Below are 13,542 nucleotides of genomic sequence, written 5' to 3'. Positions count from 1 at the left end.
CAACAAACAGGTCAAGAAAATGTGACATAGTAAAGACTTTGGAATTGTAAGCTGTAAGACAGTAAATAAACTGAACTGCATTTTTAAAAAGGTCTTCCCCTTTCCCAATTTAACCAAGGAGGTGAAATACTTGTATATTGAAAACTACAAGATATTAATAAAAGAGATTGAGGAAAACACAAAAATATTTGGAAAGATATTTCATGTACATGGATTGGAAGAACCAATATTGATAAAATATCCACACTACCCAAAGCAGTCTACAGATTCAGTGCAATCCCTATCAAAACTCCAGTGGCATTTTTCATAGAAATAGGACAAATAATCCTAAAATTTGTATGGAACCACAAAAGACCCCAAATAGCCAAAGCAATCTTGAGAAAGAAGAACAAAGCTGGAGGCATCATGCTCCCTGATTTCAAACTATATTGCAAAGCTATAGTAATTAAAATAGTTTGCTTGGCAGAAAAAACAGACACATAGATCAGCGGAAGAGAATAGAGAGCTCAGAAATAAACCCACACATATATTGTATATATATATATATTCGTACATATACACAAATATAAATGTGTGTGTGTATACACACACACACACACACACACACACACACACACACAATTCAGCCATAAGAAATAATGAAATCCTGCCATTTGTGACAACACGCATGGACCTCAAGGACACTGTGCTCAGCGAAATAAGTCAGACAGAGAAAGACAAATACCACATGATCTTTCTTGCACATGGAGTCTAAAAGCCAGGAAAACAAACAAACAACAACAAAAAACCAAGCTCATAGGTACAAAGAGCCAGAGTTGGGGCGTGGGGCGGGAGAAATGGGTACAGGGGGTCAAAAGGTAAAAAGAAACCCAAAAGGTCAAGTACTATCACCACACTGCTATACCACCATCACTAAACCCTGCCAGCACCACTATGGAGGCTTTTGGGACTGGTTTAATATCTACAATAACAATTATGAGATTTTAAAACTACACTGTTTTACTAGCAGGAAAATAGGAATGGTCTGCTTTTTCTAACTGTCATCTCTACCCTGGGTTTGTCTTTACGTCTCCCAAATAATTTCTGATTAACTAAAAGAGAAAAGAGAATCTTCCCGGGTTTCGGAACTCTGAGTGAGACATTGGCTTCTTTCACCTGCTACATTTTTACCTTGAAACTCCCTTCCTAAGGTATCCAAGGGAACGCAACGATGCCAAGTGGGAAACATCAAGCACTGGTGTAGGAAGCAAGGGTTTTTGTCTGTCTGTCTGTCTGTTCATCACTGTGTTCAATTTCTTGAAGACACCGTCCAGGGGGCGAGTTAGCCCAGGGAAGAAATAGAGGAGGCTCTGGATGTGAGGGTGGATCACAGGAGGGTCTGGGTCGGAGCACTGAGCCTGTTACTCAAGAACTTCAGGGTCCAGAGCCGGTCACTTAAACTCAGCTTCCTCACTGGAACAGCCCCTGCTTCCCAGGGTGGCTGCAAGGACCATGTGACGGATGTTGGGGGACACAGCAGCTGGAGCGCAGGAGTGGGAAGCCAGCAGAACTGGGTGAAGTCTCCTTCCACTGAGCAGAGGCCCTGTGAGCTCGGGCAAGTTATCAAAACTCGCGTTGCAGGACAAATGCCTGTGAATAGAGGGCTCAGCAGGGAGCCTCGCGGGACAGATGGGAGCCTGGGAGGGGTCCCCTGAGAGAACAGCTAGCCTGGCGCCTGGAGCCGTGGAAGTGCTTGATCCATGTGGGCTGCAAGGGGAGGCCTAGTCCTGTGGGTCTTGCTTATCCCACTGGACCTGATGAGGAAGATATCAGAGTTCTCACAAGCCCAACTGTGCCCTGGAAGTCGCCTCGGTGGGCACACCCTCATCTTCGAGAGAGGCCTCTCCCCCCCGCCCCCCGGTACTGCAAGAGCAGCACCTAATTTTTATGGCCGACTAAACCTGGAAACATCAGACGGAATACAAAGTTCGAAAATTCTGTGAAAAGGTGGCATGCTTGGAGAATATGATCTTCCAACCTGAAGCTTTTTTACACAAACAGGACTTAAGTCCTTTCAGGGTTTACTTACATGCGATCTAGAAGCGAGAGACGTTTGGTACAGGTGGTGGGACATCTAGAACAGTCATTTCGAGAGGCTGAGACAAAGTAATTATTTTTCAAGACACACTACGTCTCTTACTTGTTTGGGCTATTCTGAGAATGTTCATCTCTAGCCATTTGTAAGCAGAGGCTGGGAAGCTTGAAGACTGATTTTATAGAAGTAATATTCCTGGGAAAATATTCCATGAACATTTTTCTAATCATAAATTTCTACTCTCTGATGGGATTTAAAATGGAGTCAGAAAAAAATTCAAGTGCTTTTTAAACAACTCTACCCATGAAGGCTTCCCTTTTCTACAAATGTACCAGTTGACCAAAATGTTTCCAAAGTGGGACACTTCCAGATCTAAACTAAAAATGACCAAGCTCCCAGTCACACCAAGACAATCCGTGTCCCTGATTTGAATATTCAGGGCCCAGAAGGCTGTCGGCCCTCACACGGCCTGCAGGTCAGCAGTGCCCCAGCCAGGCAGAGCCACTCAGGCGGTGACCGACCCTAGGCCACTCCTTCCCCGCTCGGTCTCCCTCGGGCCCTGTGGGAAACTCACACACCACCATCCTCTTTATAAGACCCAGGAAGAAGGGCTTTCCCAAGCTCCACCAACCTCATTTCTTTTCGAATAAGATATTGGAAGTGAATTAAATGTTCTGGTTTCTCTGTGCACTGGACTCAGCATCTCTCTGCTCTGATAATGAGCAGAGAAGGAAAGGCCATTTTGAAATGGGCACTGCCACCCACTCTACTAGGATTTTTGTAATCAGGGCGTTTTAATGCAAAAGAAACTCTGTGTCCTCTCTGCTCTGCGGTGAGAAAAAAGAAAATAACAGTACTTAGCTTAATCAAGAACACTTTCCAGCAGGAAAATATGTATTGGTGTTGAATCTGATTCTAAAACTATCTCCAGTCGTCTTTGTCTCTTTTGCCATCTTCAAAGTGTGAGTGTGTCGAAGCTGGATGGAGATCCAAAACACAAGTGGGCCTTTGTTTCTGGGAAACCCTAAGTGGCAATAGTTTGCGCTGGCGATGGCATTAAAGGGGAACATAGGGGCCATAAGGGCCATAGGACGGCTCCGCGTGGCCTCCTCAGGAAGGAATGAGTCTACTACTTTTGCTCACACAGTGCTGTCCAAGTTTAGATCTCACCGCTGGAGCAGTTTGCTTCTTCCGATGCATTCTTTGGCAATTAGCCGATTCTCCCGTCACTGGTTACGGATGTAGACAGATGTGTGGTGGAAGGGGCGCTTTGCACATTGGTTCACTAGCATTTCTCTGTTTCAGGAGTTGATCTTTGCCTCCCCCCGTGGGAATATTTTTAAGGTCCTTGGATACTTTATTCGTTTTTACTTTGCCAAATTTCTGTAAGTTTCAATCTGGGTAAAAGGATTTGCTCTCTTCCTGTGCTTGATAAGCCTAAAAATGTATTACTTCAGTTTCTTTTTTATTTAGCACTGATTGAGAACTATCCCCTGGGCTTGCCTTCAGAATCTGTTGCAAGCTCTGCGCCCCCCACTCAGGTAAACGCGTGCTGCCCACAGCGTTTTGACGGCTATTTCAGGGCAACTTCAGATGTTCTGATCCCCATCGATGCACCAGGGATGCACGGGCTTAGGCACTGCTACCAGCTTCGCCCACTAAGAAATGGCAGCGCCCCCATTAAGAGAAGGAGAAGTGGGTGTGTGCTCTGGACCCGCCGAGCGACAGTGGCCCTGGGGAGACGGGGGCTGATTCCTTTCGAGGCTGGGAGGCTTGCAGACGCTCAGACCCTCGGCTCATCGTCATCTCCTGTGCCTCTCCTTCCTCTCCTCCTAACCTGTGGCTATAGGAGGGCCCCGGGCTCGGGCCTCAGTCTCCTCCAGCCCCAGGGCTACGGCTGCCATCTGTACACCCCGATTCTCCAGTTTCGTCTCGACTTCCCTAAATTCCCTCGGAGCATTCCACTCGGATGTCTAGAGGCTTCTGAAACCACACGTGGGAAAGCAACCCCGGATTCCCTGACCCCCGCCCCAGTCTGCCTCTTCCCGCCCCCGCTGCGTGCCCCAGCTCGGCTGGCAGGAACTCACCTCGCGCCTGCCTCAGCTCGAACCCCAGAGTCGTCCCTGACTGCTCGATCCCACGTCCCAGCCCTTACAAATCCTGTCTGCGAGAGAGCCCCCGAGTCTGACCACGGCCTGAGCCCTCCTCCCGCCCCAGTCCACGCTACCCTCATGCCCAGCTGACCCGTCCCTAGGGGACACGCTGCCTGGAGCCAGCGCCCTTCAGGCACAAATGCCATCAGATCACTGAGCTGCCCTCAACCCTACGACTTCATGCCTCCCCTTCTGAGGGCAATTTAGTTCCAAATCCCACTGTGGCCGCGTGCACCTCATGGCCTCTGGCTCCCCTGACTTGTCTCCTGCACTCCCTCCCTTCCTCCCCACGTTCCAGAACCCCTACATCAGCCCTACTGACCTCAGCCATGGCTCACAAATGGCCAAGAACATTCTGGCCCCACAGCTTGGCAGGCACGTCCCCTCAGCCTGACATGCCTTCCCAAGTACCCACTTCCCAGGTACTGAACACCTTCCTGGCTCCATCCCGGTCCCTGCTAACACCGCTTCCTCAGGAAGCCCTGCTCAGCCCTGTCTCGTGCTCTCTGGCCCCTCGTTTTCTTTACTTGCCTCCAAACCCTCCGAGCATCTGACACGATGGTACATGTCTGCTTGCCTGCCTGTGCAACGTGGTCTCCGTGAGAAGAGGGCGTTTGCTCCGTCACCCCCGTGTCCCCCTTGCCGGGGGCCTGCCCGGGGCAGCGGCAGCACCCAGGGACTGCTGCTGGAATCAGTGAGCGAGTGGCCTTCCAAAGCCGGCCGCTCCACGGTCCTGCCAGCGCATCGGAGACGTGGGCCTCTCCCCTCCCACACGCACCTGGCAGACAGGACACCGAACTCCTCAGGTGTCAGCCATGCTGCCCCTGGGGAAGAAGAGTCTTAGCAATCCAGTGTAAGACTCACTGCAGACGCTCAGACTCTGGAAAATGCAAGAAGACGCTGCTGTCGTGGGGAGAGGCATTCATTATTCCGTTTAAACCAAGTCAGAGGAAAGTATTTTAAATATCCTCCAAAGCTCCTGGAAACACAGGGCCCATCTGGCTGTTCAAAGACAGACAAATGGCCTCAGTGTGGGCTGTCACGTCGGCACCGCTCGGGCTCCACAGCGGCCTCGTCGTGGGCTCACTGGCTCTCCTCCCTCGCCTCCCACTGGGTCCCCCAGGGGAGTCGTACGCGTCACTGCCAAATCCCCCAGTCACACGGATGTTCCCTCCAGGGGACACTGAGTACAAACAGACCCAGATGTCTGTTTAAATCTATGTCCACCAGGAGGCTAAATAGAAGCAGCCCAAGTGTCCCAACCCTGTTGACCCCCAAAGTTACCCACCACACCCTAGCAAGGTGGGTCTCAAAGTGGGGTCCCTGGCCCAGCAACAGTGGCGTCGCCTGGAGGCTTGAGAGGAATTCACAGCCTCAGGCCCCTGCGCAGACCTGCTGAATCGAAACTCCAGGGGGGCGCCCAGCTTGTGTGTTTGAACAAGTCCTGCAGGGGACCCGAAGTTTGGGAACCAGTGTTCCAAACTGAGGTTTCTGCTGGAACTTTGATTCCCGCTCTTCCGAAGGCTAAGCTGAAAGTCTGGTCCATGAACGGGGTTTCCATGGCCCTGTTTTCAAGCCCAGCCACTCTTGCTATTTTACACCGAGCAATAGGACTCTTCAGGGAAATTAACTTAAGGTAACCTTTAAGAGTAATAGGAAAGCTTCAACTTCCCTAGTCAGGAAGATAACTAAATTGTCCTCATTCTAGAGAATGAATAATAGGTGTACCTTAGACAAATATGGCTTAAATCAATCAGTAAAAAGCCAATAGTAAAAACCTAAAATTTTGCTTCAAGTATCATCAGGCAAAAAAATAAAAAATAAAAGCTTAGGGCTTCCCTGGTGGCGCAGTGGTTGAGAGTCCACCTGCCGATGCAGGGGACATGGGTTCATGCCCCGGTCCGGGAGGATCCCATATGCCGCGGAACGGCTGGGCCCGTGAGCCATGGCCGCTGAGCCTGCGCATCCGGAGCCTGTGCTCCGCAACGGGAGAGGCCACGGCAGTGAGAGGCCCGCGTACGGCAAAAAAAGAAATAAATAAAAAATAAAAGCTTACAAGTCTCACTGTTCAAAAAAGCATTTCCAAATATTCAATGTAGTGTCATCTTTATACTTGAGACTTGAAAAAAATGGAATCATTTATACTAATACAGAAAAGGAATTTTCTAATGAACTCAAAGTTCAAAGAATTAGGATCAGCTGTTATAAAACAGCACACATATAATTTTCCTTACCAGACACCCTTACTGAAGTAAGATATCTGAATTAACATTTTCTCCATTGCCCCAGGTTTAAGTCTCTGTGGGTTGGTGACAGCCACCTACAACTAAAACTATGTCCACATACAGTATGGCCCATGTGTGTCACTTGATTCAATTAACTGCACACTAGGAGCATTCTAGAACCAGAGCTTTAAATGGCCTTTTGTCTCCTCCCTCATCCATCTGGGCAGTGAACTTTACATTAAAATGCAGCAAGAAAAATGTCCCTTAAAGAACTTTATTTACAAAAAGGTAAAATTTTAATAACTCTTCAGTAGGCTCCATTCAAGATGGGGAAATATGTCATGTGAGTAGCATTTTTACAGTCCTCATAGGAATTCTCCATATTAAAAGAATGTTTTCAGTTTAGAAAGAACCCGACTGCAAAACATTCCTGAACGGTGACAATCTCTGCCTTAAATGTATTATATTTGGTGGATATTTGTTTGCTGAGCGGGGAGTAAACCACATGCTGCTGAAGCGATTTTCCCCTTCATTCAGAGCTCAACAAAAATGACCCAAACAATGAAATTGATCGAGAGGTTTTATTGGGGGGGCACAGAGTCCTGTGGACTGGCTGGAATAGCTAATAACGTCACCACCAAGCAAAGGCCACATAGCTGACAAATACCACAGCGTCTCACAAGAGGTCAGAGTCCCAGCTGAATAAAACCTTTCTCTGGAAAATCTATCAGAATCTACAAAGTGGTTGGTTACAAGGCAGAGAGGGCCTCCTTCTCAGCAGCGAGAGGGGCCCCCGTAAGGCTCCCCCTACCTCGAGGGGGTGTTGTGGGCCTGTGAAAATGGGGGAATTACACGCTCCGCTCTCACGAAAGATTAAATATTGCACTTTTCCCAAAAAGGAGGTAAAATCTGAATCCCAACAAGCAGGACAGGATCTCAGGGGTTCTGCGATACCTCTAGGCTATGGTTAAAAAAGGAAGGTGTCATGTGTGGATGTACAATCATTCTAGACTGGCTTGAAAAGAAAGAGATCTAATTCCAACCTAACAGGTAAAACTAAGTCCAGGGAGGGGGTGTGGGGTGGGAGAGGGTGAGACATGGTGAGTTTGGATTCGATTGGGATTCAGGTCAAGGCCAAGGTTTAATTTGCAGGTCCACCACCTCCCTCTAGATGGTGTTGACCTTCCAATACAGTCTTCTGAGCCTCAGTTTCCCCACTTGAAAGACTGCTTCAGAGGGCGCTAGGAGGATTAAATGAGGTATCTTGTGACAGTCACTTAAAACTGTGCCTGAGACTTAATCTTTCAATAGAAGACTTCTGGAACATATGAGGATAAATATCATATAAATATAGAACAAATAATATGAGTACAAATCTATGCACTGAAATCCCAGACACACTCATCTCAGAGTAAGTGTCCACTCAGAGCATGACGCTCAGCCGTGTGCTCCTGGGACATTGTGTCGTTTTCGACGTTATTTGGGAATTACATCCCTGACCACAGAGGACGCCACTCAGGGAGAAGCCAGTTTGCTTCTGGCTGAAACGACAGAGGCGTAAAACTCATTTCCCCCCATGTTTCACCCCTGTGAAGTGATTTTTGGTGTTACTACAGGATTCCAGGAAGCATTTATCTCCAGCCACAGTGAACATGGACTCTAGGGCACTAAAGCATTTCCTCGGCATTTTATTAGTGAAAATGTCAGCTCTGCTCAGCTCACCCCGCAAAGACGCGTGGCCTCCTTTTACGCGCACACACACACACACACACACACGCCTCCCCACCCTCCTCCCTGCCATGTCACGTTGCCTTCTTCCATGTCTCCACGTCCTGAAATCACACGCTTCTCCAGGGAACTTCCAGTCCCTCTGGTCTTCCAGACGCGATGGACAGTCAATGGCCGGACCAACGTTTTTCAATTTCCCGAGAACCACAGACGTCAGGCAGGGCCAGGGGTGGCTGGACTTAATCACAGAAGAGATTCACTTTGTGTATTTGGAGCTTCGTGTGAGAGCTGTCGTCTTCCTTCAGAGCCACACGACTGATGCTCCTGCCTTACTCAAGCGTTCTGGGAGTGTTGTCTGTCCTTGGATGAAGGCGCCTGGAGGGTCCTTCACATTCCTCCCGCCAGACTCAGGAAGGGGCCCACAGCCCAGCCTGACGTCCCCACCCCCTCCTCCAGAAGTGAGAGCTCCAGGTGTGGAGGACTCCCCACCCACACACACACACCTGGCCCCTTGTGGGGGAGGGGCATTGGCGGCCGGGCTTGCACGTGGCCACGGCCATGACGGCTCTCCATTGCTCCCAGCTCCCTGCACCTCGGCGCCCTCCCGTTTCCGCTGTGGCTGAGTTTGTGTCCCTGCTGCTCCCGACGCCTCCACCCAGTACAGGGGGAAGGGGGAGGAGCCATGGGTGACCTCAGATGTGGGGCGGGGCAAGGCGACTGGAGGACCAGGCGAGGCGGGGTCACCGAGCAGCGCACAGCCCGCAGAGGTCGCAGCTAATCCACGGCCACCCTGTCCTGAGTGCTGCCTCTTCTCACAGATGGGAAAACACATTCAGAGACGTTAGTTGGTCCAAGTCACATAGCCGGTGACTGCGAAGCCCAGAGAGGGGCCCCAGGCTGTGTGACCCCAGCGGCCCGTTCCTTCCCCAAACACGCCACCTGAGCACAGCTGAGGGGAGCGTGTGGGGAGGCCAGGTCTGCTCTGCACAGCTGGCGCCAGAGAACAAGATCCAGCCCTCCAGCCGAAGGTTTGGGTCAACACGCATGGTCCCTGTATATTTAAACCTGACTCAGAGCTGACTCTGCCCCAGGAGTTAGAAACTTCCTTCCTCTTTGGAACCTCTGAGAATAGCCAAGATTTGGAAACAACCTAAGTGTCCATGGATCAATGAATGGATAAAGAAGATGTGGTTTATACACACAATGGAATATTACTCAGCCATCAAAAAGAATGAAACCTTATCATTTGTGGCAACGTGGATGGACCTTGAGGGTATTACACTGAGTGAAAAAAAATCAGCCAGAGAAAAACAAATACCACATGATTTCATGTGTATGTGGAATCTAAAAAAGAAAACAAACAAACGAAACAAAACAGAAAGACTCGTAAATACAGAGTACCTCCAGGTGGCCGCCAGAGGGAGGAGGTGAGGGCATAGACAAAATAGGTGACGGCGATTTAGATGCACAAACTTCCAGCTATAAAATAAATAAGTCACCAGATGTAAAGTACGGCATAGGGAATAGAGTCAATAATATTGTAACAACTTTGTGTGACGATGGATGGTAACTGGTCTTACTGTGGTGATCATTTCACAATGTATAAAAATATCAAATCACTATGTTGCATGCCTGAAACGAATATACCGCTGTATGCTAATTATAACTCAATTAAAGTGAAAAGAAAGAAGGGTCAGTGACTATAAGGGCCGGTCCAGAGGGGGTTCCCACACTGGGCAGGAAGTTGGCCCACAGAAACCCCCAAGTCCCTGGCAACCCTAACATTCTATGAGTCCATACAATAAAATTACATCCTTCGAGAAGCTGGGAAAACTGTAAAGAGCAGTTTATCCGAAGGTCAAAGCACAAAGGTGGAAGCACGTCTCCGTGGCCCCGAGGCTGGCATTTTGCATCAGGTCCTAGCGCCATCCCCCCCTGTTCCCAGATGCCAGTCTATCCAGGACTCCCAGTGGGGCTCAAGCCAGGACCCACCCCTAACTGGTTCAGAAACTTCCCTCCGTTCCCATCTCTGTGTCCTTCCCCTTCCAGGTGGCACACGGGCCTGCGCTGAGCCCGAATCCAGGAGGCCAGAGGTTTAGACTGGTCTCCGCCATGACAGTCGAGAACTCTCAGCCATGAAACTGAAGCCCCCTGCGCCCCAGTTTCCTCTTCTGTGAAGTGAGGTGATAGGGCTTGATACTGACCTTAAAGTTCCTTCCAAATGCCAGACTCTGGGATTCTAACCCCTGATAACGGGCTAGTGAATAACGTGCCACGAGCATCTCCCCACAGCCCAGTGTGCCCCATCTGGGCCACTCTACAAGGGTCGGGGGGGAGCTTGTCCCCCAGTGATGCCGCGGTCCCTGCCCCCCTCCCTCAAGCTCTTCTCAGGGAGGAAATGGGACTCGGCCCAAGGTTGTGTGCCGGGGCCTGGGAACGCACCGCCGCACAGCGCGCCGAGGCCGACGCATCCCTGCCAGACCCCTGCCTCTCAGCCCCGGCAGCGCTGCCAAGGCTGCTTTCACTGCGGCTGAAAGGGGCCAGGGCTCCAACACTTTCTCACAGTGTCTCTCTGCTGGAGGGGAGCTTGCCATGGCAGGAGCGCAAAGAGGCTTTGTCTCCGCCGGAGCGCCGCTTTCTTATCCCTCAGCCTTCCTCCTCGCCCCTCTAATCCTTTTTGGCCCGACGCGGGCATACCCCAGGGCAGTGCCCATCCAGCCATCTCTCGGGGTGGCCCCTCGCCAGGCCTGTCCACCCAGTGGCCTTCCATCCTCTTCGTTGTGGTCCCTGGATTTTCCGACCTATTTTCTCTCATAAATCTTAGAAGATTGGAACTCCTGCTTTTGGGGGGCAGTTTCTAGCTCAGTTGAGTTGAGATGACAGCACCTGATTCTAAAGGGACAAGGAGAACAGCCTGATCCCATCACGGAAGGCGGAGCATAGTTTTATAATGTGGATCCCCACCATCTAAGACAAGGCTTTGTTGCAGGAGAAACCTCTGGATTATAATTTCTTATTTTCATGGTATCCGTCCATTCATTGATCATTTACTTTTCACCAGATGTGTTTTAAACCTGAACTTAGAGGTAAAGTGGAGTCTCCAGAGGATGGAGGGTCTTCGATCTCCCTTTTCTCACGACCCTCAAGGAGCTTCTCTCTGGAGGCAAGAGCAGACAGCTCAGGGCTGCGGCAACTGTCAGTTCCTTCCCCTCCCTTCCCCCGACCCCTTTCCCATCCCAGCTTCTTTTTCTCTTTTTTCCCTCCTTTTCCTTCCCTGTGGCCTATTCTAAGGTCTTCCGGTGACATTCCTGGGTGGCTCAGTAAAGTCCTCCCACAATGAGTCACTGTACATGAAAGGGCAGTGGCAGCGCCGGCAGAAGGATGAGAAGAAGGTGATGCAGTGAGAATGAGATGGGTTTGCATCCCCATCACCAGCTGGGCCCTGCTATGCCGGACCAGGGCACGAGCTGGTTCATGGTGGTTCCCTGGGGGCTCTGAGCAGTTCTCTGGCTCCAAGGAACCTGTGCCGACGAGGATGACAAATGGTGCTCTCCACTTAACGAACAAGATTCTACCTGAAACTCAAAGAAAGCTCTTTGGTGCCATGGTGCTCTGATGGGCAAGAATCCAAGCCTAGAGGCTGCATGTTATTTCCTTCCTCTACTCAGCTGCAATCTCTGTACTTTCAGTCCCTTCGCCAGCACAGCCCATAAGGTGAACTCTTTAGGGCAAAGGGGTCTTCTCTGTCCTTTTCTCACCTCCAACCCTGCCTCCCCAGATGCGTCAGAAGCCTCTTCAAGAACACCATACGCACAGCGCTGCTCAGCCAGCCAACCTCCAATACCTGCTAATGACGGACTCACCAGAGACCCAGAGAATGGGAGTTAGGAATAACCAGCTGAAAGCACATGACTTTGCTTCTGCTCAAAGATCACTTCCTCTCCACCTATCTTTGATAATATCCACTGAATGATGAGCAAGACATTCAATTCAGGCATTGAATGCCTGTTTGAACAAGTTTAACAAGTTATAGTGCTTTTTAAGGAAGAAAAATAAATATTAATGTTTAAAAGAGTTACAGTCAAAAAAGAATACATACGAATGGCCAATAAGCATGCAAAAAAAAGTTCTCATAATCATAAATCATTGGGGAAACACAAATTAGATCCACATCAAGATACTGCTACATAGCCACCAAAATGGCAAAAAATAAAGAGGAGGCTGATGATCCCAGAATGCCCTTCCACTACTGAGAAGAGGGTAAATGCTACAACCACTTGAACTATGACCCATTGATTTCACTCCTGGATATTTACCCAAGAGAAATGAAAACACATGTGCACACAATTACTTGTACGTGAATGTTCATGGAGCTTTATTTGTAATAACAGAGAACTGGAAACATCCACAGGAGAACGAATGAACACACTACAGTATGTGTAACACAGCACTGCTCAGGAGGGAGGGTAGGGCTGAGAGCTGCACCGCTGTGGATGAAGCCCACGCGGTGCTGACCAGAACACGCTGTCAATTCCATGTACATGGAGGTCTAGAACAGGCAAAATAATCTACAGTGGGAAAAGCTGAAACAGTGGTTACCGCTGCCTGGACCAGGATTAACTGGGAAGGGGCACGCGGGAACTTTATGGGTGATGGGAATGCTCTATATCTTGACAGAGTTTGGGTTACACAAGTGTACGAGATTAGTCAAAAGATGAGCAAATATACACATAAAATCAGGGTTTCGTTGTAAATTGCTTCTCTTTAAAAAACAAAAATAAAAACACTGTAAAATGCTGGAGAGAAAGGGCTAAGGTCCTTCCTGGAAAGGGTCTCGGGAGGGAGACGGGGATCCAGCCAGGCCCCACCTCACCACAGTGTGGGGTGAGGGCCATCACGAGGTCCAGGTCTGGTGGGGAAGCATACCCCCATCACCCCACATCAGTGGGCTCAGTGTCGGAATCCAAGGGCAGGACTTCTTAGAACTGGAAGTCTTGAGACTGGTGAAGTTCCCCAAACGGCAGTGATGAGTGTGGCTCAGCGGGCCCTGCCACACTTCCTCTCCCAGTGCCAGCTGCCACCAGAAAGGGAGGGCTCCTGCCTCAACTATCAGACACTTTCAAGTTGCAAAAACCTCACTGTTGCAAGGAGGACTCAAGGTCATAAGGTGTCACCTCCCACCCAAGGCAGGAACCCCCAGGCACCATCCCCATGCCTGGCAAGTCCTGACCTGGGTCGAGCAGATGTTCTGTGCCTTCTGATGGGAGGCACTTAGAAGTGCCTGTAATGCTTTCCATCCAAACACGCTTGGCTTGAGACCATCAGAGGTCTAATAGCCCCAGTTTATAAGCAACAGGAGACA

Source organism: Mesoplodon mirus (assembly GCF_964341445.2).
Source record: "Mesoplodon mirus genome assembly, chromosome: 10".
NCBI lineage: Eukaryota > Metazoa > Chordata > Mammalia > Artiodactyla > Ziphiidae > Mesoplodon > Mesoplodon mirus.
This window is presented reverse-complemented; position numbering follows the sequence as displayed.